Genomic DNA, 6,000 nt, shown 5'->3' with positions numbered 1-6,000 from the left:
TAGCCAACTACGATTTCACCATCAAGTACCGGGCCGGCCGTACCAACGTCAATGCCAATGCACTCTCCCGGATGCCCCACCTGTCGGAAGAGGGGCCAGAGGATGATGACCTCGAAGAGATCGAGTTGCCTGCATTTCACCGGCCATTCACTGAGAAGGTGCACGTCTACCAACAACGGGGCCTCCCATATGATGACAAGTTGAAAAAGTTATTAAGTGATTATTGGCTGCAATGGGGCTTTCTGGCTGGTGCCAGCCTCTCTTCTTAGCACACAGGAACCACAATCCCTACACCATGCTTCAATGGATTCTCTCATCCCAGCCCAGTAAAACTACATATTTTACACAGTCATAAGTAGCCAAAAGGGATCTATTCTATTCAATTGCAAATGATCTAGATAAGACTGAGAATAAGATACTGCACGGGACATAGCAGAGTTGGTCAAGTTGAGTGGAGATGAGTTTGCTATTTGGCACAGCTTTTTGCATCAATAAAGCAAGTAAAAGGTGTGAAAGATAAAAAAAAGGGTGAAAGTGTGAAAAGTGAATTGGCCAAATTGAGGTGCATATAAAGTTTTTGCTTTCTTTCAATTCACTAATGGGGCTCATTTGAATCAGGTGAATTGAGTTCTGCTTTTGGAAACTGGGTTAAGAAGGGGTGCACCGGTCCTGGAGGTACTGCAATACCAGGTCAATGCGTGCAGTGGACAGAGCAAGATTTTTTCCATCTCCTTGTTCTAAAAATCCATTTAATATATGGTCCCCAGAGAGGGGACGTATCAGATATTAAACTGATAAGAACAGATTTAATTTTTTTTTTTTTCTGTTTATCAGTAGGACTTCCAAATAACAAAGGTGATCGCCTCCCGTTGCCTGGGAACCGTCCAGGCACAAGAGGGCTATGTGTCACCAGAAGGCGCACACACTTCCTCAAGGCCGGCAGACGTGCAATCCCAGGCACCTTCCAGTACCGACCAAGGTAGCGTCCTCCGAAACTACACTTGATCTTAGCCAAAAGGCCGAGAAGCTATAACCCGAATTGGTTACGGCCTTGAGTGGCACCCTGGCCTATACCGGACACATCTTAGGGAGAGGGAGACAAACCCACGCCTACAGAAGACATTTTGTCACCAAGCCAACCCTTGAAAAGGCTGTTTTGCAGAGCAAAAACAAGAAGAATGGTGCTTTTTGCAGCCGCCGCCCACTGCAATGAATCTGAATAACTCCTCCTTTTGGACACAAGCACCTCCCCTCCCCCTTGCAGTCTTTCCAATTCATGATACAAAAAGACGGACGGACAGGACAGGACAGGACAGGCTGCCTGACTTTCCGTCACTGCCACCCTTTGCCATCCTTGCCCGTAGAAAGCCCTTTCATCATCCCCAAACCCTAATCTTTTCCCTTCCCTTCCCAGATGCGTCTCACTCCCTTTCATTAGGAAGTGAGCGCAGCCTTTTCTCCGTTCTGCACATGCGCGACGTTAAACACAAATGCGCAGGTGTGACGCCCTAGCAGCAGTCGGACTGCTCGGCAGACACTTTGATGAAAAACAAAAAGGTTTTTTACGGGGGAGAATATTTGTGACGCCACCTGCGGTGTGCGGTAATAAGGAATACCGCCGCTGCTGTATGGGAGTGCCGGGGCTGATGGTGTTGGGGCAGCCTGGTGGTGATTCCCTCCGCAGGTAGGGGCCCCGGGACTCAGGGTAGGGAATAGGTAGGAACAGCCTATATTGATATAGGGCCGGCAGGACGCTGGGGGCCAGGGTACTCACTCAGGTGTGATGACGCATTCAGTGGACACAGACTCTGAGGTAAACAAAGTCTCTTGGTACTGCTGCACTCGGTGACTGCACGTGCGGTGGTCCCTTTCAGTGATTCTGTGGTGGACTGGAGCCTTCCTCCATACACTGTATACTGTGTGTGTCCCTGGCCCCGTTGGCTTGAAACCTTCGGGTCCCGTCCCTCTTTTTAATTGGGACCTGCTCTTAGCAGCTGGCACGTGGGATTTTCTGTGACTGCTCTGTGTGGGAAGTCCTATCCCTCCGCTGTGCTGACGCCGCTAATCTCTGAGCCGTCAAGTACAGGCCACTGTCTGCGACCCAGCCAGGCTCTCCTCAGGGAGCTCTTAATCCCCAGGTCCTCTCTCTTTTTCAGTTACTACCAACTGTCTAACTGACTCCTCCCACCAGCCTGTCTGACTCATAGGTGGGCGGTTCCTTTCCCAGCTGGAACCACGCCCCTGGTGTGCCTGACAAGTGTAGTGTTTGGGTGACTAGGATTTGTGCTGTTAGTACAGAATCACTGTTGCGGACCCCGGAACCAAGGAGGGTGGGCCCTGCACCAAGGATAGAGAATAGTGCAGTTCCCTGTGACACCCTGGATTAGTCCAGGGGCGTCACATTCCCCCTTGGTTAAACGTAGCTCGTCCCCGAGCTACAGTGCACCCAGAGTGTTTATTTTTATCTGCAAAAAGTGAACATTTTAATAAGAAAAACATATCTATCCATCCCACGCAGGGGAGGCACTTGAACCCAACGTTTCGCTTTCCCAGTCCTTCATCCCACCCCCAAAGTTCCAAAAGGAGGCAAGCCACCGTTCCTGTTGGTGGCCAGACCTGGGCCATATGTCTCCCAGGTCTCTCCTCCACCTGTGTCTTCTCCTGTAGGTGGGGATGCAGTCCGTGGCTATGAATGGGAAATAACCATTTACAATAGCACCAGTTCGTGCTGGCTACCACCAGTCCTGTAGCCAAAGGTCCATTTTCAATAAAACTTATCATTGGTCGTCAATCAGGTCATGAATCCAGGTAATTAAAATAAAATCAACATTCTTCTTATCAACACTCTATATCAACATGTCTTACATGACTATCTTTAGCATGGAAAATAGTAGAATTAAAAGCATGGAAAATACTAAACATTTTTAAATTTACTCTATATTTAGACTATTTACATTAGGGTAGAGTAGCCGGGTTCCGCTACCATTCCTCATCTCTGAACCTATGTGGGGGCTGACCAAAGTTCACACGGGTGGACCTTCTCAGCTCCTGGCTTCCCTCTAACCCTTGTACTGTGGTGTTTGCTACTACCTGTTCCCCACTACTGGTGCTAGGTGTTGTAGGTGGTAATCTACGTGTTCGTGGTGCTGGTATGGGTACTTCTCTAGGTGCAATGATTTCAGGCCTCCTTGGTTCTGGTTCTTCCGCGGGTTGCGGGAATGTGAGTACAGGCACAATCACTGCTCCATTGTACATAGGCCAATCTTCCGGGAAGTCACCTAGGATGGTGTGGATCACTCTCTTCTTTTTCTCAGTCACTTGAGGTTGGGGCTGTTCTTCCTTCTGGATGTTCAGGGGTTCAGGGCACTTTTTCAAGTGGTCACGGGAAATTACAGCTGTGGTTCTTCCTTGGTCCTTGCTGACAAGACAGGTCTTCTGGTTGTTGAAATTGGAAGGCTGGACCACATATGGCTCTCTTTCCCACTGGTCGTCCAGTTTATGCATCTTTCTTTTTCTTTTTAAGACCACTTCTCCTGGTGAAAATGGAGGGGCTTGGGCTTGCTTGTTAAAGCTTCTTTCTTGCTTTTCCCTACTTTGGTCCAGATTCTCCTCGACATACTCTTGAATTTGCCTGTATTGAGCTCTACGCTTGGTATCCCAATCTGCATTTGGGGAATAAACTTCAGGCATCTCAACTTCCATCTCCAGATCCACTGGCAGTTACTGAGGCCCGGTCCTGATCTGTCCAGGTCTCCGCCTCCAGCTCTGCGGCGCCTGATAACTGGCCGAGTAGTACAGACGCTTGCTGCCGGTCATTCATCCCAAACATATCCAGGAGTGTGCGGATTTTTCTTTTGAATCCTTGCAGAGTGTCAGGGGAACCATCATATTGTGGTAGCCAGGTAGCGCCTGGCACATACGGTAAAGTCATTGGCATTATCTGCGCGGTCGCTCGTGCGTCCATGTCACCTTGATCTTGAGGGGGAACTGCCGCTGCGCTCGCTTCACCCGGCGCCGACATCTTTCTATGCCCCCTTGGTTTTCAGCAGCAAGATGGCGGCAACTGAATTTTTTTTTTTTTTATTCACTTTGGGCTCAACAGTTTTGGAGAAGGCGCACGTCACCCAGGTTAGTGGGTCCAGTCCAATCCTGTTCGTGACGCCAAAAGTCAATGTGTGACGCCCTAGCAGCAGTTGGACTGCTCGGCAGACACTTTGATGAAAAACAAAAAGGTTTTTTACGGGGGAGAATATTTGTGACGCCACCTGCGGTGTGCGGTAATAAGGAATACCGCCACTGCTGTATGGGAGTGCCGGGGCTGATGGTGTTGGGGCAGCCTGGTGGTGATTCCCTCCGCAGGTAGGGGCCCCGGGACTCAGGGTAGGGAATAGGTAGGAACAGCCTATATTGATATAGGGCCGGCAGGACGCTGGGGGCCAGGGTACTCACTCAGGTGTGATGACGCATTCAGTGGACACAGACTCTGAGGTAAACAAAGTCTCTTGGTACTGCTGCACTCGGTGACTGCACGTGCGGTGGTCCCTTTCAGTGATTCTGTGGTGGACTGGAGCCTTCCTCCATACACTGTATACTGTGTGTGTCCCTGGCCCCGTTGGCTTGAAACCTTCGGGTCCCGTCCCTCTTTTTAATTGGGACCTGCTCTTAGCAGCTGGCACGTGGGATTTTCTGTGACTGCTCTGTGTGGGAAGTCCTATCCCTCCGCTGTGCTGACGCCGCTAATCTCTGAGCCGTCAAGTACAGGCCACTGTCTGCGACCCAGCCAGGCTCTCCTCAGGGAGCTCTTAATCCCCAGGTCCTCTCTCTTTTTCAGTTACTACCAACTGTCTAACTGACTCCTCCCACCAGCCTGTCTGACTCATAGGTGGGCGGTTCCTTTCCCAGCTGGAACCACGCCCCTGGTGTGCCTGACAAGTGTAGTGTTTGGGTGACTAGGATTTGTGCTGTTAGTACAGAATCACTGTTGCGGACCCCGGAACCAAGGAGGGTGGGCCCTGCACCAAGGATAGAGAATAGTGCAGTTCCCTGTGACACCCTGGATTAGTCCAGGGGCGTCACACAGGCGTGCGTTCCATTACCCTCACTGCATTCCACTCCCATACAGGAAGTGGGCGCAGCTATTACTACGGTCGCACATAAAAGAACCCACGGCCACCACTGCACATAGCTGACTCCACCACAGGACACCCACTTCTACACCAACGCAGGTAAGACAGGATCGGCACCTCTATGCTCCCGTTACAATCAGGCTCAGTCACCATGTGATAACGCTCTCAACTCTTTAGTTGCAGGCTCCCCTTGCTTCACCTCCACTGGCTGTGCTGCCATTTCCTCTCCCACCTGGAAGGTATACTTTATTCCACTATTTTCCTGTTTCTCTCTTCCCCCTTTTCCCATAACCTACTTTTATCTGCATTTGTGGGGTATCTATATGCTATTTACATCATAGTTTTATTCATTAATATGGAAGGGAAGAGTGCCCATGAGAGTGTTGAACTGCGGAGAGCAAGAGATTAAGCTGCTCCGATTTGCCACCATTGATAAGCTGTTCTCAGTAGATACACATGCTATCCAAACAGCAGCATCCACCATTGCTTCAGCCCACCCATTCAGTGACAGCTCACCAAGTCAGCCAGAGGAGTGGTGTAAGGAATTACACGTAGGCACTGACTCCACACCTTCACATCACAAGAAGGGGGTCTACAGGCTAGTGCAAGAATACGAGCAAGTCTTCAGCAAACATCCGCTAGACTTTTGAAGAATAAAAGGGGTCAAACACTACATCCCCACAAGTGCACACCCACCCATCAAAGAGAGATATAAGCCAAAACTACCTGCACATTACCAGTGTACCAAGGACATGTTGAGCAACATGAAGGAGGCTGGGGTTATCCGTGACAGTTGTAGCCTCTGGGCAGCTCCGTTGGTCCTGTTAAAGAAAAAGGACAGCACCACTCCCCTGTATTGAGGAATAGCTAGCTG

The 6,000-nt window shown here is 50.0% G+C and overlaps 1 pseudogene; it reads right to left on the bottom strand.

Annotated features, from left to right (window-relative positions):
- Positions 1 to 653: 653 nt before the first annotated feature.
- Positions 654 to 860, bottom strand: LOC142268463 (U2 spliceosomal RNA; annotated as a pseudogene).
- Positions 861 to 6,000: the final 5,140 nt, after the last annotated feature.

The sequence above is a fragment of the Anomaloglossus baeobatrachus genome, unplaced genomic scaffold (genome assembly GCF_048569485.1).
Source record: "Anomaloglossus baeobatrachus isolate aAnoBae1 unplaced genomic scaffold, aAnoBae1.hap1 Scaffold_3019, whole genome shotgun sequence".
NCBI classification, from domain to species: domain Eukaryota; kingdom Metazoa; phylum Chordata; class Amphibia; order Anura; family Aromobatidae; genus Anomaloglossus; species Anomaloglossus baeobatrachus.
This window is presented reverse-complemented; position numbering and strand designations above follow the sequence as displayed.